The 22355-nt window shown below is 45.6% G+C and overlaps 1 protein-coding gene and 1 pseudogene across 4 annotated transcripts in view; both read left to right on the forward strand.

Moving 5' to 3' along the window:
- LOC105481628 (transglutaminase 3) overlaps positions 1-22355 on the forward strand; it is a 137830-nt gene that overhangs the window by 72891 nt on the left and 42584 nt on the right. The window lies entirely within an intron of this gene.
- On the forward strand, positions 9458-9883 carry LOC105481627 (ATP synthase subunit f, mitochondrial pseudogene; annotated as a pseudogene).

The raw sequence follows: 22355 nt of genomic DNA on the forward strand, positions 1-22355 counted from the left end.
ATGGGCTTCATTAGAAGTGAAAAAATATTCTAGATCCCATCTTATGTATAACAACCCCTTCTCTTCACACTGCACTTCATAATTCACAAAGCTTTTTTACAGATATAATTTAATTAACTCATGCATGCCTCAGTTCCACGAGTTAGAGAACTGTCTTGCACACAGTGCTTTGTGCATTGTAGGAAATCAGATATTTGTTGAATAAACGAATGGCTCAATCTCCATTTTGCACACGAAAAAACAAAGGTCCAAAAAGGCTGAGTGATTTATCACAGTGAGGGAAGCACGACTGAAACCCGTATTTTCCGAGTTCAAGTCTGATTATGCTCCTGTATAAGTTTTTGGATGGACACCACAGAATATTACTAGGGAAAATAGTCACACTTTCCCTGAACAATTTCTCAATAAGTAGGGATTTGGGGGTATCTCAGGTCTCGCCGATCATTTATTTTGCTGTAAATTAAATCATTATTCACTTTCTCTAGAAGAGATGGAAAAACACCAAATTAGCATTCCACTTCCCAAACAGCCCGGCAGAATGAAGATGGCAGTGAATAGTAGCCAAATTTCTAATTTTCTCATCAAGAAATCTAAGCAGAAGGATTAATCTATGAGCCACCAATCACAAATATAAAATCATGCCAGCTTGGCAAAGAAAGTGGAAAACATTATATACTGAAAAACTCCCAAGCAGCACCTGGTATTGAAATCCCAGCCTAGGAGCCAGATGTCTCAACAGAGAAGAGAGCTTCTTTATTCTCCAGGAATTTCAAGACTGAAAAGATAAATTAGAATCTCAAGAAATGGTTTCAAGGTGTTTATTACTAAAACCCCTAAAGTAGGAATGACAGAGTCAGTGGAGAGGGGAAGGATGTGGGTTTATGAATCCAGAGCTGTTTGGAAGAGTGTACAAATGATCTTAGAGGAAGGAAGGCACTTCTGGACGACCTCTGCTGGGAATGGCAAGCATCTTCCTATTAGGCATTTTCCAGGGTTTAAGCTTCCCGTTGAAAAGGAATTTTTTTTTTTTTTTGAGACAGGGTCTAGCTCTGTCACCTAGGCTAGACTGTAGTGGCGTGATCTTGGGTCACTGCAACTTCTGCCTCCCAGTCTCACGCCATCCTCCCACCTCAGCCTACCCAGTAGCCAGGACCAGAGGTATGCACCACCATGCCTGGCTAATTTTTGTATTTTTTGTAGAAAAGGGGTCTCATTTTTTGCCCAGGCTGGTCTCAAACTCTTGAGCTCAAGCAATCCGCCCGCCTTGGCTTCCCAACGTGCTGGGATTACTGGCATTAGCCATCGCGCCCCACCAAAGAGGATCTTAATGAACCATCTAGTATAACACTCCTGACTCTGGCCAGTCTGCCAGTTGTCTCCAGAACATTTCTGTCACTGTCATTAAGTCTCCGTTTGTCCTTCTGGGGTAGCAGACAAATCATTATCACTTGAAGTACTATTTCCCTTTATCTGAGTTCCAGAAGGTGTTGTCCTTACATTGAGCCCAAACCTACTCCCAGGTACTTCTACCTAGGAGCCCATTCCCAACCAAGCTAACCCCTCTTCACTGTCACATTTCATCAACCACAGAAGACCGTAACTGTGATGCTCCCGTTCCCTGCAGCTACACATCTCCAGCCAGAGGGTAATGACTTAAAACATTCCCAAAATAATGGAGTTTCCAGATCTGTTATCATCATGGCCATCCTTCTGACCAAATTTCTGGACTGAAAGCTGGACTCCAGAGATAGTCTGAACTGCAGAGGGCACTTCCTCTAGGATGGTTACTTAACACCCACGTCTGCCCTCAGAAAAATGCCCACTAAGTGAGGAGGAAGTGCAGGATGGAAGGATGGTCTCTGCTGTCAGGGACAGATGCTTGAGAACTGCTAGGGCCCATGTGCTGGGTTGTCAAGGCAACAGGCAGCACAATTTCAACACCTCCGCATTGTAGCTGTGGGCCCTGGGCCCGGTCCATGCTGCAGCTGTAGACCCAGCAGTGGGTGAGGGGCCACGCTCTCCAGAATCCTCAGGGCAGGCTGATGCTCCCTCCCTGCAGCTCGCAGAGCAGCCCCATCAGGCCCACTCTGGCCCCAGCAAGTTTTTGTAATTTACACTCTGCCAGCAGCAGGGCCCGTCCATCCTGGGTCTTGAGTCTCCTGAACGCAGGTTCTATAACCTCCAGAGAGAAAATGTGCCCAGTAAATGGCCAGGCGCTAAAAGGTTGAGATAGCAGAGCAGGGGCATTGAGAGGATGTGTGGTGTCGGCGGTGCTTTGGTATTTGACTTCAAGCTCCTCCCTGGAGCATCCACAGAACTTTACAGCTAAAGGAAACATTCCAGACCCAACCCAACCTCCTCCTTCTTGTAGGTGAAGAGACAAGCCCAGAGAAGAGTACTGACCCACCCAAGGGCACAACGTGATGTACACACAGAGACTAGCTATACGAGGACCCAGTACCCACCTCCTGGAATCTGGGGCAGCCAGTGTTGCTTTTCTGGGATCGACTGTGAGGGCTCTTAGCAGGAGGGCACAGGATGTGGGTGCTTCCCCTCCTGCACCTGTTTCCCACGTTTGGGATGCAGGCTCACAAATACTACATTTTGACTTCCCACTTCAGAGAGCTTAAGTGCCGCTCAGAACTGTGGGTTAGCAAGAGATCAGGCACACCACACTGGACCTGACAGCAAGGCCATAGCAAGCCCTTCCAGTTTCACTTTCCCCCATTTGTAACATGGTCTGGGTTAGCTGGTCACTGAGATCTCTTTCTGCACGGACATTCTGTGATCATTCTGTGGTCAGGCACCCCAGGAATCTGTTTAGCCTATGCTGCAGAGAGATTTCATCCAATGGTAGCAGAATTTAAAAGGAACCTGTATTCACGCCAATTACTTCTTTTACAGTCACAAGAGGAAGAAGAGTTTTGAGGATGGGACTGGTCCCAAAATGGCCCTCCTGTTTATGATGGATGTGTGGGTGAGGGGGCCAGTATTTCAGATGCTAAGGAACATGCTTGCACCTCACAAGAGCTGACATCCTGTGACCTGCAGAGTTCCCAAGGAAGGCTTCCCCACCCCCTTAAGCCTGGTTCAGGTACAGTCCCAAGTGCAGCCCCAGTCTTAATGCCACCACCACACTCCCGGGTGGTGGCCTCTCCACTGTATCTTGTTATGATGTCTTGTTTACCCCCAGACCTGGCATGTGGTAGGTATTTACTGCATTATTTAATGACTAATGAAATGGGCAGAGCCTCTCTACTGAGACAGGAAAGCAGGACAGGGGTGAGGCTGTGTTGTGTTTGGAAACATGGTGCTTTAGCTTATCATGTCACTTGGACAGGTCTCCTGCCTCCCTTTTTGTATGTAAAATAAAGGAGTCTGTTTTCCCAATTGTTCTGTAAAACACTAGTTTCTTGGATATTTTGCAGCCAAAACAAACAGTCTCCCTGGGTAACTGGGGTGATGTGACACTGTAGCTCCTTCTTGGAGATTCATATGCGCATTTGAATATTAAAGGCTCTGAGAAGGCCTGCAGCAAAGACATCTATCTAATTTTATTTAGACCAAGTTTCTCCAAAATTCTTTGGCCTCCTTCTCCTTGTACCTAAGGAACTGGTGTTCCAAGGCATACAACCTGGGAAATACTGAACTAGATAATCTTTCTTTCTTTCTTTCTTTCTTTCTTTCTTTCTTTCTTTCTTTTTCTTTTTCTTCCTTCCTTCCTTCCTTCCTTCCTTCCTTCCTTCCTTCCTTCCTTCCTTCCTTTCTTTCTTTCTTTCTTTCTTTCTTTCTTTCTTTCTTTCTTTCTCTTTCTTTCTTTCTTTTTCTCTCTCTCTCTCTCTCTCTTTCTTTCTTTCTTTCTTTTTTGTCTTTTTGGAGACAGAATCTTGCTTTGCCACTCAGGCTGGAGTGCAGTGGCACCATCTCGGCTCACTGCAACCTCTGCCTCCCAGGTTCAAGAGATTCTCCTGCCTCGGCCTCTCAAGTAGCAGTGATTACAGGCAGCTGCCACCATGCCCAGCTAATTTTTGTATTTTTAGTAGAGACAAGGTTTTACCCTGTTGGCTAGGCTGGTCTCAAACTCCTGACCTCAAGTGATCCACCCACCTCGGCCTCCCAAAGTACTGGGATTACAGGCATGAGCCACCATACCCGGCCTGAACTAAATAATTTCTAAGGGCCCTTGTAACTATATTTCATCCATAGAGGAGGTAGCCTGGTATAATGAAAACAGTGTGGACTTTGGAATCAGTACTGGGCTTAAACCTTGGCTCTGGCTTTTAGTAGCTGTGTGACCTTAAGTAATTGATTTAGATTTCCAGACTTGGATTTACTAATTCTGTAAGATGAGCCTAATAATATCTGTTTGTTATGGTTGTAAGGTTGTTGAGAGTATTAGATGAGATAACAGATATGAAGTATCAACAGTGTTTGACAAACAGTAGGCCCATAATAAGTATTTGTTCCTTTGCTCTATTTCTTCTAACGCTCTACTTCCACCCCTCATCCCTACCACCAAACCCAGAGCGGGCTATTGGCAGGCAGAGAATGCAGCAGGGAGGCAGGCTGAGTCCAGGTCCTCACATGGCCCTAATCGTGCTCTCTCAGTTTCATGGAAGGACCACACCCCAGCCTCCTCTTTGGTAGGGGACCAAAGGTGAAAGGGCCAAGGGGGAGGTGGCAGAGAAGCCTTCCCTCCTTTGCCAAGCGAATGTGTCTTCTCTGTGCTAGGCAACTAGATGGTGTTAGTGACAAGAGAAGATAAAAGGATGCTTTCAAACTTTCCAGAATGAACGCCTTCTCTCATAAATCCACCACCTAAAATAGCAAACCCAAGCCCCAACATGAGGGCAAAACCTTGGCCTGTCTGCCTGGCCAGGAAGTTAGCACAAAGGTGGGATCTGACGGATGGTGAGTGAGAAGGCAGGGTTAGGAACCTGAAAGGGCAGGGCTTAGAAAGGCTTCGAGGAGCCTTGGCACCAGGAGAGCCATGGCGGGAGGATCTGCCATTGGAACAAAGCCATCGCTTGACAAACACAAGTCGGTCTCCAATTTGCACCACACACGACTTGATTGTGGTGGAGGAAGCAAGGCATCTGCCAGGGAGGCAAGAATGGATGCTGGGACTTGGCTTGTTGCAGGGACTGAACCAGCAGGTTGGATCAAATGCATTGAACCTCTGTGGACTGGTCTCATTTTTTTATTACTCTTTTTTTCCCTTCCCTCCACTTTAGGGCAATATTAGAAGAAAGAATGCAGGGGCAGGGTGCGGTGGCTCATGCCTGTAGTCCCAGCACTTTGGGAAGCTGAGGCAACTGTATCATTTGAGGCCAGGAGTTCGAGATCAGCCTGGCCAACGTGGTGAAACCCTGTCTCTATTAAAAATACAAAAAAATTAGCCGGGGTGGTGGCGGGTGCCTGTAATCCCAACTACTCCAGAGGCTGAGGCAGGAGAATCACTTGAACCTGGGAGGCGGAGGTTGCAGTGAGCCGAGATCGTGCCTCTGCAATCCAGCCTGAGCAACAGAGTGAGACTCTGTCTAAAAAATAATAAAAATAAAATAAAAAGAAAGAATGCGAGCCTTGGAGACAAGAGTGGTTTTAAGTCTTACTCTGCCTTTGCTAGTTTTGTCTCCTTGGGCAAGTTACTTAACCCCTCTGAAGCTTAGTTTTCTCATGTGTAGGATGAGGAATATAATTTCTACTCAGAGAGTAGTTGCAGGAACCGAATGAGTTATTGTTAGTGAATTCCAAAGTGTGGCATGTGTAACCCAGACATGGGGGCAGACATTTTCCATTCTAATAGTCAGTGTTTAGTTTCATAGGCATTAGAAAAATAGTTGACATACCAAATCATTTTATGGATGTTATTGATTAGTGCAAGGCTAAAGTAGTTAGGTAAGTTAATTAAATAATGTATTTATTTATTTTGAGGCAGAGTTTTGCTCTTTTGCCCAGGCTGGAGTGAAGTGGGGCAATCTCAGCTCATTGCAACCTCCGTCCCCCGGATTCAAGTGATGCTTCTGCCTCCACCTTCCAAGTAGCTGGGATTGTAGGCATGCACCATCTCACCTGGCTAATTTTTGTATTTTTAGTAGAGACGGGGTTTTGCCATGTTGGCCCAGCTAGTCTCGAACTCCTGATCCCAGGTGATCTGCCCGCCTCAACCTCCCAAAGTGCTAGGATTACAGGTGTGAGCTACCACACCCGGCTGGTAAGTTAAAGAAAAAAGGGGAAGGGAGTTAATTTAAAGAAAAACTTTAAGTTAATTATGATACAGCTGGTGGGCAGATGTGGCAAAACTCAAGAAAGTGCTGTGTGAATGACTGAAGTACAGGAAACTCTGAATTAATACCCACCCAATCATGGTGGCTGGTTCGTGGCAGGCACTGAAGATCATTTCCAAGAAAGTAAAGAGGGTTAGGAAAGGAAGGGAGGAAATAAGGGAGGAAACAGACCTGCTTATTTGTCTACCTACTTAGCCTGTAGGTCCACTTCAACCCTACTCGTCTTCTTCCAAAGGTTCCCTTTTTGTTTTTTCTTTTTTAAAATATTTTTTAAATTTTATTTTATTTTATTTTATTTTATTTTTCTCTACTAGGTTAGCCAGGCATGATGGTGTGTGCCTGTAGTCCCAGCTACTTGGGAGACTGAGGTGGGAGGATTGCTTAAGCCCAGGAGGTGCAGGTTGCAGTGAGCTGAGATCATACCATGACACTCTAGCCTGTGTGACAGACCCAGACCCTTTCTAAAATAAAATAAAATTAAATTAAATAAATAAAATAAAATAAAATAGTAAAAATCAATGGGTATACGGTGAAGAGTCAGTCTCTTTATTTCCTTAACCATTAGGCCCCTAGGTTCCTTTCCCAGAGAAAATCACTGTTAACATCTTCTTTTAAATCTTTCTTTCTAAGTATATGCAAACATAATTGTGTAGGAGCCTATTTTTTTCAAGGCTCTTTTGATGAGAATTTATATCTAGAATCCTAAGACTCAAAAGTGCAAGGAGGGGGATGTGTGAAACACACTAAGATCATCTTGTTCAGAGATCTCAGAGGATCAGAAAATGCATGGAGGCAGCCACACTCATTGACAATCTATGTCTAATGAAAAATGTTTTTGTTTTGTTTTGTTTTATAGACAGGGTCTCATTCTGTTGACCAACCTGAAGTGCAGTGGCATGAACATACCTTATTGCAGCCTCAAACTCCTGGGCTCACGTGATGCTCCCACCTAGGCCTCCCAAAGCATTAGGATTACAGGCATGAGCCACAGCATCTGGCCTGAGAGGTGTTTTTGGTGAGCACATATAGAACATGAGATAATGTGAAGGTTGAAGCAAAGACTGAGACCTACTGACTTAGACCAAACCATTTCCCAAGATCTCCAAGTGAGTTAGTGACAGACCCAAGAATCTAGCCTAGCTCTACTCTAAGTTCTCAGGTATCTAACTTACTGCCCTGGTTTTACCAAGATGTAATTGTTGAGGACAGAGATTCTGAGCCAGAGGAAGTCCTCCTAGCCACTTTGCTACAGGGTAGAAGGTCAAGAGAGACCAAGTGTTCGGGGCCTGTTGAAAGTAGAGAGTGGCTAGGAACTTATCTGGTCTCACGTTGTAATGAACATAAACGAATAATTCCATTTCCTTTCATGTTTCCTATGTACGAGTCCTTTAAATATTGCCATATCTCTAAGAGCAAACCCTGTTTGGGCTTTCCAGACTTTTACGTTCCAAAGAGGTGACCAAAGACGTTTCCCAGATGTCTCGACTTCCTGTTGTGTCCACCCTGTCTTCTAGTAGAGAGGGTGGCAGCAGCATCTGAAGTTACCCTTCCAGTTTCAAGTTATTTATTTACTTGCTGTGAAGGCCCATGTTATGCTGGGACAAGCCTTGGGCCTCTGAATTTTATAGCTCTCTTTATGGATGCATGAAACGAAGATCTAAATTTACTGCATGGGAAATTCCAACTTTGTCCTTGAGACTTAAAGCGCCTTTAGTGTTGGATCCATTTGGTGAAGACCAAAATTTCTAATTAAATCCAGCCAATAGCCAATGCATTCTCAAACTATTAAATAATTCACTAAAGTCCTTTAGTGCTGAATCCATTTTTATTTACCTAATTCAGTATGTAATAAGATACAATCAGAATGGAAAATGCATACTTTGCACTTTTTCATAGCTGCCTTATTTGAAAAGTTATGGAAGAGCTTGGTGACTAAGCATGACAGTAGGTAGGTGCGGCAGGAAGCAAAGTGGGGAGGTGGCGATGTACCACCAAGCCCCTTGTGTATGCTGCTCCCTGGACATACTCACATTGCTGCTTCCTGCCTTTTCTCTGATACGAATGCCCTTTCCTCCAATTTCTTTTTTAGAGATGAGGTCTCACCCTATCGCCTAGGCTGCAGTAGTGTCACTATCATAGCTTAGAGCAGCCTTGAACTCCTGGACTCAAGCAATCTTCCTCCCTCAGCTTCCCGAGAAGCTGGGACCACAGGCTTGAGCCACCATGCGTGGCTAATTTTTTTTTTTTTTTTGAGATGGAGTCTCGCTCTGTCACAGCTCAGGTTGAAGTGTAGTGGCATGTCCTCAGCTCACTGCAACCTCCACTTCCCGGGTTCAAGCATTTCTCTTGCCTCAGCCTTTCGAGTAACTGGAATTACAGGTATGTGCCACTGCACCCGGCTGATTTTTGTATTTTTAGTAGAAATGGAGTTTCACCATGTTGGCCAGGTTGGTCTTGAACTCCTGACGTCAAGTGATCCACCCAGTTTGGCCTCCCAAAGTGCTGGGATTACAGGTATGAGCCACCACTCACTCTTCCCTGTCTTTTTGCAGAGGCAGGGTCTTGCTATATTGCTCAGGCTGTCTCAAACTCCTGGCCTCAAGCAATCTTCCCACCTTGGCCTCCCAAAATGAGTCACTGCACCTGGCCTCCTCCAATTTTTATTTATTCACATCTATCTGTTAAAACCTGTCCCAAATGTCATCTCTTTCATGAATCTTTTATCAATTCAGTAGGTAAACCTACTGAGTCTTCTTGCATATTTTAGTTGCATACATTTTGCTTTGATCTCTTCTTTTCGGTTGTCAACTGTTTAAAGGCAAGACTATATTTATCTTATTTTATATCTTTATTTTTGGCACGAACCTGGTTTTATTAATAGTTGTTTAGAAAAAGAAAGAGAAAGTTTACTTTTCTTTCTTGTTACATAACTTATGCATATTTATTATAAACCACTAGAAAATACAGCAAAACAAAATCAGAGAATACAAATCATTTGTATTTTGTTGTACAACATTCTAGGCTTTTAAAATTCCTACATTTGTCATAAAGATATATCAAAATTGGATCACACTACAAATAAACTTTTTAAATCTACTTTTTGTATTACAACATATTATTAACTTTCTTTGTGTTAACATGATCATGTTTTTAAAAATGGGAATATGGAGCGGACACCAGGACTCCAAGATGGCGTCAGTCGTACCAGTGAAGGACAAGAAACTTCTGGAGGTCAAACTGGGGGAGCTGCCAAGCTGGATCTTGATGCAGGACTTCAGCCCTAGTGGCATTCTCGGAGCATTTCGAAGAGGTTACTACTGGTACTACAACAAGTACATTAACATGAGCAAGGGGAGCATCTCGGGGATTACCATGGTGCTGGCATGCTACGTGCTCTTCAACTACTGCATTTCCTACAAGCATCTCAAGCACAAGCAGCTCCGCAAATACCACTGAAGAGGACACGCTCTGCACCACCCCCCAACCCCATGACCTTGGCCCGAGCCCCTCTGTGAGGAACACAATCTTGATCGTTGCTGAATCCTTTCATGTCCTAATGGGAATTAATCTCCAAATAAAAGATGACCGGTAAAAAAAAAAAAAAAAAAAAAAAGGGAATATGTTTTTTCTCTGATTGTAAAAACATGTCCCCATCATAAAAAAATGAGAAGAAATGTAGAATTGCATACAGAATTGAATAAAAATTATGTCTTAATCACACAACATAGACCACTGTTCATATTCTAGTAAATAACCTTTCATATTTTTTCCTGGGGAGCAGGTATGTGTGTGTATCACATCAATATATATTTATTTAAATATCTTCATTTATACATGAAGTTTCTTATACAAAGATAGTGTGAACATCTTTCAGTGTCAAATAATATATCTATATCTTTTTAAAGTATCTGCATAGATTATGTGTGGATCTTTCACACTTTAATAAATTTTCTATTATTGATTGCTTACATTTTTCTAAAATATTTCTTTAACAAATGTTATGGATCATCCTAGTATATGCATTGGTAGATTTACACTTTCCAGGATTTAATACAAATTGCTTTCCATAAAATGTGTTGTTTTAAATTTCCCCAAATGTCTAAAGAGAGCTTTAGCCTATAATGACGTAATAAACATAGGGTAGTAGGATGAATGGACTCCAAAATGGACTCCAGAATAAATAACTTTCCTCTCCTTCTACTTTTTTTGCTTTGAGATATCAGTGGAAAATCTGTTTACTTATCAGGTACCTTGGGAGAGGAGCCACTAGAGATACGGCCTGGGTAAACCAACTGCTTTTTTGATGTTTTTGTTTTTGTTTATTTGTTTGTGTGTTTGTTTTTGACAAGAGTCTTGCTCTGTCACCCAGGCTGGAGTGCAGTGGTGCGATCTCCGCTCACTGCAAGCTCCGGCCTCCCGGGTTCAAGCCATTCTCCTGCCTCAGCCTCCCCAGTAGCTGGGACTATAGGCACCCGCCACCACACCCAGCTAATTTTTTTTTTTTTTTGTATTTTTAGTAGAGATGGAGTTTCATAGTGTTAGCCAGGATGGTCTCCATCTCCTGACCTCGTGATTTGCCCGCCTCAGCCTCCCAAAGTGCTGGGATTACAGGCACGAGTCACCGCGCCCAGCCAGCCACCATGCTCAGCCTTCAGTTCTCTTGTCACTTTAGTAACCTGAGAAAATGGCCCACATAGGAAGCACCTTGTTCTGAATCTACCAGTGGGTGAGTCACAGGGCGTGGGTTAGAGAGGGATTCTGAGACTGTCAGACTCCCAGCTCTGCCTTCCCCATTAATTCACCACACTCCCCTGGGCAGCCCTTCACCCCTTCCCAAACCTTTCAATTTCTTAATAAATCACGTTTATACTCAAGCAGCTTATACTATTTCTGATGGCAAAAACAAAGCAAAGTACGGTAAGTGCGAGTTCCTGTAAAGTATGCAGCACACATGTGGTTTAATCATTTCCCTCTGCAACTAAAATTTATAATTGTTAGTGTCTAACATGAGGTGAAGGAGAAGGAACATGAAATTTGGAATCCAAAAGTTTAGAATTGAGTCTAAGAATTTTAAACCCCTAGCATGCCGTACAACAAAATACAAATGGTTTGTATGCTATGATTTTTGTTTTGCTCTATTTTCTAGTATCTATAATGAATATGCATAAGTGACATAACAAGAAGGAAAAGAAAGCTTTCTTTTTCTTTTTCCAAACAAGTGTTAATCAAATAAGACATTGTCTTTAAAGAGCTGACAACCTATCTGGTCATATACTTTCTCCCCCTGTAAAATGGCAGGTGTATTCATATCTGCTTCCTGGGAGCCTTATAAAGATCAGATAAGACAGTGACTATAAAGTAAGTTTTTTTTTTTTTTTTTTTTTGAGACGGAGTCTGGCTCTGTCGCCCGGGCTGGAGTGCAGTGGCCGGATCTCAGCTCACTGCAAGCTCCGCCCCCCGGGTTCCCGCCATTCTCCTGACTCAGCCTCCCAAGTAGCTGGGACTACAGGCGCCGCCACCACGCCCGGCTAGTTTTTTGTATTTTTTTTAGTAGAGACGGGGTTTCACCGTGTTCGCCAGGATGGTCTCGATCTCCTAACCTCGTGATCCGCCCGTCTCGGCCTCCCAAAGTGCTGGGATTACAGGCTTGAGCCACCGCGCCCGGCCTAAAGTAAGTTTTGTATTTATTGTACAAATGCTTAACTATGTTAACAACAACATTTGCTCTTATTGATCATGTTGAAAAATATTTCCCTAATCTTGCATGCCTGGACCCATAGGACTTTCTAAGATGGGTTTCTCAAATGAAAGAAAGGAAGTGACTAAAATGACATAGCAGAAGGAACCATATTCAGAGAGCTGGAAAGTCTGCATTCTGGTTCCAGACGATTTGGACATTGGTGTTTTCATGGGTAAAAGGAGGAAGTTGGACAAAATGACCCCTACACTCTCTTCCAGCTCTGGGATCCGGGTGAGTTATTCTGTGAACTTAGGCAAATTATTTATTTGCAGACCTGAGTTTCCTCATTAGTCAAATGAAGAGGCTGGGTTGGATGCCTTCTCTGGTCCATTTCCTTTCTGAGAATTTACACAATCCCAATGACCTGCCCATGGTCATTGCTATTCTTTGATGTACTTTTTTTTTTTTTTTTTTTTTTTTTGACACAGTGTCTCGGTCTGTTGCCCAGGCTGGAGTGCAGTGGTGCGATCTCGGCTCACTGCAACCTCCATCTCCTGGGTTCAAACAATTCTCATGCCTTAGCCCTCTGAGTAGCTGGGATTACAGGCATGCGCTACCATGCCCAGCTAATTTTTGTACCTTTAGTAGAGATGGGGTTTCACCACATTGGCCAGGCCGCCTGGTCTTGAGCTCTTGGCCTCAAGTGATCTATGCCCCTCAGCCTCCCAAAGTGCTGGGATTACAGGCGTAAGCCTCCGCACCCGGCCCTCTGATGTGCTCTTATGCAAGCCACAACTTGGCCCTCCAGGTTGCAGCCTCAGAGACCACAGACAATAGGCTGTGGCTTTTCTTCTCTCTGTTTGGTTTTTCGGCTGCATGCTCACAAATGGGCTAGTGGCGGCTTGGCAGTGAAACCAATCCTTCCATCAAGAGGCCTTAGGTGGTGAGCCAGGATTGCACACGGCTATACCTTCCCGGTTCCTGAGGATTGGTGTCCCCCGCATGTTTAAAGGTGTAGCCAGACCTATGCAGCTTTTTCCTCGCTGTCCTCAGGCACCGAGTACTCCAGATAAACTCATTGGCAGTCTTTCCCCAGGAAGGGCTCCATGCGCTCCTCTCTCACTCTTCCTCCTGCCTGAGATGCCTCTCTATGATCTTTTCCTTGAGTATTTACCTGAAATGCCTCCTCCTCAATAAATAGCCCTTCCTTATCTCCAAAATCACCATCAATCTCTCCTCTGAATTCTTTTCACAAGTGGTATGCATCTATTTTTAGATATTATCAGTTTGTCTTTTAAGCTCGCTTGCTTCTTGTCTGTCAAGGGCTGGGTGTCTGTTAATGTATACGGTGCCTCATACTAGCAGGCATTCAACGAAACGAGCACTGCCGTGATTTATAAGGGACTTGTAGACATCTATTCTTCCTTCAGGGTTTTATTTTGTTTTATTTGTTTGGGTCTAAGTGGAAAATTTGGGCAGAAACACATTAAAGTTGAGGCTTTGATATGAGTCCCCAAGGGGCCCTGCCTTCCTGTTCAGCCCTGAATTTTGAATATCATCATCACCAGGATCCGTAACAACAGTCTCCTAAACAAAAAACCCAATTGTGAGCCTCCCAGAGGCACAGGTTTCAGTGAATTGAAGGATTCATTAGAGATAGTGAGGCATAGTAGTTAAGACTAGGGCCTCTGCTGTCAGAAAGAACTGGGTTCAGATCCTGTTATGGCCACTGGTAGGCTGTGTTACAAGTTTCTTAGCCTCTCTAAGCCTCTGGTTTCTTATGTAGAAAATGGAATGCTAATACCTTTACCCTGAGATGGCTTCACATTGACCGATGTGGAGCTCTTAGCACAGAGCATGGCTTCAGGAATGGTGGCCCACCACGCGGACACGTGTACTCACCCCCCTGGAGCACCTTATACTCTGAGGGTGTTCCTAGAAATGGCACTAATGGAGTTAGATACCTGACAAGTGGCACCGGCATGTTTGAAAGGCTCGGAGCAAGAAGTCAATGCATTTTGTCTTTCACACGGGGCTTTTACCTGTGTCATCTCATGATTCCACATGACACTGTACAGGCTGGGCATGGCAGGTATCATCATGCCCATTTTTCAGAGGAGAGACCTTAGGCTCAGAAAGGTTGAGTGTCTGGCCCAGTGAGGTGGTTCATACAGCTAGACTGTGTCCCTGAGACTTAAACCTGGGTTTGCTTGTTTTGCTACAACTCCTCTTTCCACAACAACACCCTGGGATACTCAAGAGGAGTGGAACTTTGCTTTGGGACTTGGTGACAACGAGACCTGCATACATAAGGAATAGGGTGGCTGTCCCAGGCAGGCACATTTTACAAACAGGTGTAGAGTGAGGGAGCATCATGTCGGGCTCTAGGAGAAAGAATTAGACATGTATCACTGAGTAGGGGAGTTCATGTAAGAGTAGCAGAAAATGGCTGGGTGTGGTGGCTTCTGCCTGTAATCCCAGCACTTTGGGAGGCTGAGGCAGGTGGATCACCTGAGGTCAGGAGTTCAAGACAAGCCTGGCCAACATGGTGAAACCCTGTCTCTACTAAAAATACAAAAATTAGCTGGGTGTGGTCGTGGGCACCTGTAATCCCAGCTACTTGGGAGACTGAGGCAGGAGAATCACTTTACCCGGGAGGTGGAGGTTGTGGTGAGCCGAGATCACACCATTGCACTCCAGCCTGGGCGACAGAGTGAGACTCTCAAAAAAAAAAAAAAAAAAAGTAGTATAAAATAATGGAATTAAGATTGAACATATTCTGAAAGGTCTCCACTGCCAAACTAAGGAACTAGGGCTCTATTAGGCCATGAGGAGCCACTGAAACTCCCTTCCCAGAGGAAGGACATGGCACAATTCACAGGGCAACAGATGGTGAGGACAACATGGTGGCTTCCAAACCTTACTCACTAGGAATGGCTGAAGAAACTGAATGTTTGACCTAGAAAAGAGAAGACTTTGGGGAGGGAAGGCGTATTCGCCAGACTTGGGGGACAGTAGAATCATTGTTGGACCAAGGAAAAGACAGCTTTGTTTTATGTGGTCTCTGTGAGCATCCTGGGGAGCAGTGAAGGTCAGTGGGGTGAAAGCTCTAGAGAAATAAATGTTCAGTTCAGATAATGAAGACCTTTCTGGTCCTTTCAGTGCACTTTAACTCAAGTTTTTAAATTCATTTATTTGTTTGTTTTTTGTAAATATGAGGTCTTACTATGGTGCCCAGGCTAGTCTCAAACTCCTGGCCTCAAATGATGCTCCGCCTTAGCCTTCCAAAGTGTTGGGATCACAGGGGTGAGCCCCTGCACCTGGCCAAACCTGAGTTTTGTGAGAGCCCACCTGCGAAGCACTGGAAGGAAACAGGGACTGGTACAGACAAAAATCTCTGCCTTCCTGGAACTCATATGAAATGGGGGGAAGATAGGCCTTAAACAGAACCACCCTAGAAATTAATGTTATAGCCAGAGCTTTTCAAGTACAAGTATGGGCTGCTTTGAGAAGTGTAAAATCCGGCCAGGCGCAGTGGCTTATATCTGTAATCCCAGCACTTTGGGAGGCCAAGGGAGAGCAGCCTGGTCAACATGGTGAAACCCCATCTCTACTAAAAACACAAAAATTAGCCAGGCGTGGTGGCAGGTGCATGTAATCCCAGTTACTTGGGAGGGTGAGGCAGAAGAATCACTTGAACCCATGAGGCGAAGGTTGCAGTGAGCTGAGACTGCACCATTGCACTCCAGCCTGCTCAAGAAGAGTGAAACTCCTGTCTCAAAATAAAATAAAAAATAAATATCCCCCATCCTAGGAGTTGTCGAGAGACATGTGTCATGCTTGAAAGGGCTGGATGACTTCTCAGAAGATTCTGTGTCTCTACACGTGTTGTGAAATCTTCAACAATCCTAAATCCCTTAATTAGAGGGAGAGAAAAGGCAAGTGATCAATTGGCTTCTTTTAAAAGCCCATATCTGCATGCTTCGTCTTCACTGCAGTCTGAGGCGCAGAGTGTGGCCAAGCAGGAATTTCATCCTGTGTGTAGCTGGGTGGCTCCACCCATGAACTGAAAATCATTTAGCTGAAATTGTGACACAGCTGCAAATTACAGTCTGCCTGCAGGTTGGGGCTGCGGCTGCGGCATGGTGCAATCCTCCAGTACCCAACATTAAGTAACGCAGGGCAGACTCTTACCAGGGCCCTACTGCTGGTCAGTTGCAAAGACTACAGGCAGCCTGGCTGGAGGAGCTGTGGAGGGGAGAAGGCAAGCTGGCTGTGTCACACTAGCCTGTCTACAGAGGAGCATCACACCCACAATGTCACCATGGCTTTGAGCCTCACGACAGCCCTGGAAGGTGCGTGGATCATGCTGATGAGGATACCAAGGGCCAAAGAAGTAAAAGAATTCAGCCAACATCACACAGTGGACAAGTTCCAAAGCCTGGCTTTGAATCCGGGTCTTTTGACTCCAACTCAGGGATCTTTTTTACTACATTACTCTGGGATCGAGACTGACCAGCTATAGACCCTTCTAGAGAAGACCAAGTGGTCAGTGGTCAGACACCACTGTCCAAACCTGTAGGACCCCTTGCAAAACCTGTGGCACTCAGGGACTTTGAGGCTAATAAAATATATATATATATATATATATATATATATATTTTTTTTTTTTTTTTTTTTTTTTTGAGACAAGGTCTCACTCTGCCACCCAGGCTGGAGTGCAGTGGTATGATTTCGGCTCACTGCAACCTCCACCTCCCAGATTCAAGTGATTCCAGTGCCTCGGACTCCCGAGTAGCTGGGATTATAGGCATGCACCACCATGCCTGGCTAATTGTTGTGTTTTTAGTAGAGACTGGGTTTTACCGTGTTCCCCAGGCTGGTCTCAAACTCCTGACCTCAAGTGATCCTTCTGCCTCAGCCTCCCAAAGTGCTGGGATTACAGACACGAGCCATGGCACCCAGCCAGGCTAATAATATAATATTATTAATACTAACTTCTTACACTGGGCTGTGCCCAACGCTGTGCTGAGCCTTTCACACTCACCATCTCCTTTGATTCTGAGAGCAATTCCACTCAGTTTTACAGTTGAGGAAACAATGGCTTCGATAGGTGAGGAGACTTGGTAGAGCCAAGACTGTGTGTCTTCATGTTCCCTTGTAAGGGGAGCACCACCTCCCTGTCACCGCTGCAGCTTTCTTTGAAAGGAGTGCCCGGGGTCTGGTTTTCCTTGGCTCCCAGGCCAACAGCAACAACCACAATAATAAGCAAAACCCCTCCTTTCCTTTAGACCACACTCAGAAGCATACACAGCACTTTCACACCTATTCATCCCATGCCGTTCATGGAGCTGTCCTCCAGCTTTCTGGCAGGATGAACTTGGTGTCATGAGGCCTCGCCCAGCGTCACAGCTAGTGCCCTGGGTAGGGGCCAAGACCACACATGAGTCTCCTCTTGGGTCCAGGCTCTTTCCATGTCCCTCTCTACCCTCTGCTCTTTTCTTAGTCATCTGCCAGAGCCAACAGTACATCCCATTCTGCCTGGCATGGGTATAGAGCCAGCTGTCTTAGAGCCCCAGAGGCCTGGGAAAGGCTGCCTCGTTTAGGCGCTGACCTCCAAGGTTAAGCAAACACGGGCTCTGGAACCATTTACAGATGGGTATGAAACTCATGGTTGGAGACCAGGTTAATCTCTCTGTGCCCCATAAGATAGAAATAATAATAGCCCCTTTGTATAGGGTTGTTATGAAGGTGAGAAAAGTTAATGTATGTAAAGTGTTTAGCCAGTCCCTGTCCACAGTAAACACTAAATCAATTAGCTATTATTAGTAAGCACTAAATCGGTAGTTATGATTCCCATCTTTACAGTGATATTGATTCACTTATTCAAGAATGTGCATGTTCCAGCCACATGTCAAGCCCTGTGCTAGATTCTGAGAAGAAGATTTGAATAATATGCAACCTGTGCCTTTAAGGAGCTCAGTCTGGAGATGGGGACAGATATCAACAGATAGTTTCAGTGCAGTGGATACATACGGTAATAGAGGTCCTAAGATGTACAAAAGGCTGCATGGGCCTAAAGGACAGAGAAAGGACACTGATTTATCTTCTTCAATTTTCCAAGCCACCTGTCTATTCGATTTTATCTTTCTCGAGATCAAACATTCTCACTTCTCCCTAAAGTTCCAACCTTGTTATGGTGCTTGGTCTTCCTTCCCCACTGCTATGCTGGGGGAAGCCTTGGGACATTTCTGTTCTCTCGTGAATCCTTGAAGCATTACTTTAAAAGAATATATACTCACTCCTTTGTCCATTGTAAACTTTGATATTTGTAAATATCAATAATAGGAACTTTGAAAAAACATATCCCCTTAGAAACAATCAAGCAAACAAAAACATGTAGAATGTCAGAGCTTCTCCCCACTCCATACCCATCCTTTAAACCGATGTCAAGGTGGGCCCAGTGAGGGTCAGTGACGGACCTTGCAGTCTGAGAAAGACATGGCAGAAGCATAAGGTTAGAGGCTGTTCCGGCTGCCTCCTTAAAAATAACAATTTTCCCCCAAATCTGGACTGAAACTGACATTCAATGCCAGGCATGATCTCAGTTTAACCCGTCGTGGTACACATGCATGCACTTCCCGTGTGACACTTCTCAGGTGCACCGTCTCATGTGATCGTGTCCACAGCTTTGTGAGTTGAGATGGGTGGGAGTGATTATCCCCAACCATAAGCAAGGCTTCCAGGCTTCAAGGGTTGGAAACCGCTGAGGGTTCGGCCAGCATCAGAACCAACGGCTTCTAATTCCAAATCAAATGGTTTATGCCACACTATAACCCTAAGCAAACGAACTGTGTTGTGTCTCACTTCCCTACGCAAGTGGAAGATGCTAATATATGTGTATCATGAGAAAGGACCTCACAATTTTCTGCCTCTGGGTTCTGCGGAGACATTTCTTTGATTCAGAGAGAACTTCCCAGGATCAACAAGAAAAGCATGTCATCAGTTCCTAACCCTACCATCCAGGAAACAGTCTGTCATTTTATAAAATTATAAATGCGAACTATTGGAGTTTCTTTATTATCTGCCCCCTTCTCCCCAAGCTGGTCTTGTACAAACACGATGCACGTCCATTGGGTGACAAGTCTGTCGTAAGTGAAACGTTTACAGGCACTACAGGAATGACCTGGTGCCTCGCCCACCTCATTAGAATTCTAATTGGGGTGTGTAGGAGAGGCTTCTATAAATGGTAAGGCAATCCTTGGCAGCCTGTCTGTCAGCACTGTCCGTGCCATTCCCAGAGGAGCCTGAGAAGAGGCAGAGGAGGGCGAAACATGGCTGGTGAGTGCCCGGCATCTTCTCCATCAGGTCCTTGCCAGAAGCCTGTGCTTCCCCTGGGCCAGCCTGCGAAGCAAGAGTGTCCAGCCGGGACAGCTGCCTGCCTCGGGGGCTCTGAAGGCTGGACTTCGTATTTTAGAGTGCTAGCGAGAGGCGGCTCTTTCTCAGTGGTGGTTGGGTACCTCTAGCATATTCTTGGGGTAGAACATCATTGGAATGTAGCTCTGAGTGATGGGCAGCGTGTTCAGTGCAGCTGGAGGTCGCATCTCCTTAGGCAGAGGACGAGCTTTGCCTTGTTTGTGTTTCTTTTACACATCCATCACTACCCGTAAAACCAAAGCAGACAGGATTCGGGTCTCGTGTTTCTCAGTGTAGCTGTATCCAGCTGTCAGCAGTGTCAGCAAAGAAGCACATCTCAGAGCTACCAGGGAGCGAGAGTGGCAACATGTAAGTTGATTTGAAAGAAACCACTGTTTATTTCAAATCAACTTACTTAGGAGCAAACTACACATTCGGAAGCACCAGACAGGCTCTGTGTAAGTGACTTGATGAGCTGAAGCGTCCCCGTAGCAGGAGCAGCTGTGCCACAAGATGTCCTGGTTCACAGGAAAGCACCAGGGAACAGGGGTTACAAAGAACAACAGGAAGTGCAGGTTCCCCAGCTCTGCGGTTACTGTCGAGGATTTGGGCCTTTGTTAATCAGCACTCCTGCTAAGCAGCATGCTAATTATTATCTGTCTTGTGTGCTCAGCCTAGTGGGTTGACAGGGACGCCAAATCCAAACAAGATATGAATCAAACCTGTAAAATATTATGAATGGCAGTTAGGGCTGCTGGAAGATTGGCCAAAGAAATCACTGAGCCAGATACAACAGGCAAATGCTGGCTACTTCGGAAGCCACAAAAACTGGGAAAGGTGATTGCACATTGGGTCCCCTCCCCTGTCTCCCATTCCTTGCTGTAATGTATGGCATGGGTGGGATGCTAAGAAGAGGTGCTCTGAACCCTACAGACTGTAGCAAGAGGGGAGGTCAGATGTCATCTAGCCCATCTCTCTCCCTCCAGAGGTGGCTGAGGCCCGGGAAGGGGTGGAGGCTTACACACAGTTAATCCATCACAGAGCCAGCTAGGTCTCAGCAGTGCCCTTTCCACCATGTCCTGCTGCCAGAGCTGAGCTCCTACATAAGTGCACATAATATCCGGAACACAGAAAAGCAATTCTGAACCTGGCTTCTCATTTGAGCTTTGTGACCAACTGCTTGTGTGTTCTCTGCCACCCCTGAGTCTCAAGTTTTCAAGATGAAAGATTTGCAATGAATGCATTTTGAGGTTGCTTCCAGTACTAACTTCTCTTTCTCCACAAAGAGAAACCAGGGCCGGGGAGTGGACGGGCACGTGCCCAGCCCCCAGGAATGGGCTCTCCCATCCCTGTGCAGGACCTCCCGTGGACTCCCAGGAATGGCCTGCCCGCTGTGAGCCGTGATGAAATGTCTGTTAACAACCAGAGATGTTCTAAGGTCACAACAGAATGAGGCTGGTTGGGAGAACATCAATTTTGAAAAGGTGGTGGAGAGACAGGTGAATACATTCAGTCCCTTAAATTTGTCCCACATGCAGTTCCTAGCTCAGCTCCAAGTCACTCAGCCAGGAAGTTCCCAGTCAATGTTTCTTGGATTAATGAATTTATTCACTGAACACCTAAGGGAGAAGAGCTCTGCCAGGAGCAGTGGGAAATATGGAGGTGAATGAGATGTGGTTTCTGCCCTCCGTAGCTTTTAGTCTGATTATTTTTTGGTAACACCAGTTTTGTAGGTAAGTAGCATGCAAGCAGACTGTTATTAAGCTGCATGACAAATACAAAGTAAGTGCTACGGGGACCAACAAGAGAAAGAGACTAGTCTCGTCTGGAATCTGGGATAGGGAAGACTCTGAGAAATGAATAGTACTTGGTCACGGACAATGAGTTGGACTTGATCTGGAGAGGTTTTGCAGGGCAGAGGGAACAGGAAAATAAATGTCAGTGTGAGCAGGTGTAACCCAGGGGACTATCAGGATCACATGTGTGCTGCTTTGAGAGGGCTCTGTGTCCAGCTCCTAATTTAAGGTTCTTGTTGCAATCAGAAAGGATTCTATTATTCCGCCCCTTGGTGGAGAAGGCAGCCTGGGCTGCGGCTGGAAATGAAGGTAGTGGAGGGAGACCTGGCAGGGATCTGCACCAAGTGGCCTGGCATCCCCAGAGTGGATGGGAGAGCAGCTTGTGAGCACAGACGAGGGCTCCAGTGTGGAGAGGAGGCAAAGTTCCCCATCCCCAAAGCCACTTGGAAGCCCTGGGTAAGTGGCAGAGTCCTCAGGGTACACACCTGAACCACAGGCTTCTGCCTGCAAAAGACCAGAACCTCTGTTTTGGGGACTAATGGCTCTGTCCCTGTGGGGCAGCGAGTTTTCTTGCCAACTACTTTTCTGGGCAGAGCACTGGCCTTGGCTTCAGGGACTTCCCATCTCCAGGCCTCATTTCCTCCATTCCCAAAGGACCTGTAACATTCCCAGCGTCGGGGTCTGCCACGAAACCATTCTCCTTGGAGCTGGGACACCAGTTGCCCTTCCTCCCATGGAAGCAGTCAGGAATTGCTCTTGGGTTCTGGCCTCCTTCTCTTCTGTAAATCTTCTAGGCGCTTCCTGGGCCCTCCTCACATTTTTGTACCTGGCATTGGGACCAAGGCAATATCCACCCTCTCTCTGAAAAGGAGATCACCCCTCTGGGCTCAGAGTCTTGTGACTCCAGCTGCTCAGTGTTTGAAATGAGGACCAGCTGCGTCCTCTCTCCCTGGCTCCGTGACCTTCTTCCATTTGGGACAGTGGCTACTCCCTGTTCCTTAGAGACAGCCCATGAGCAGCTTCATTCCACCGGGAATGACAGCTGCCCGTATTTCAGCATTTGTTCCTGTAGGATTCCTTACAGGATAGCTGACGAGTTAATAGTGAAGGTTCAGAGGTGCTCTCTGGATCAAGTCTCCACTCTGCCCCTTACAAGATGAATAGTCTTGGGCAGGT

Source organism: Macaca nemestrina, chromosome 15, assembly GCF_043159975.1.
Source record: "Macaca nemestrina isolate mMacNem1 chromosome 15, mMacNem.hap1, whole genome shotgun sequence".
In the NCBI taxonomy this organism is placed as follows: Eukaryota; Metazoa; Chordata; class Mammalia; order Primates; family Cercopithecidae; genus Macaca; species Macaca nemestrina.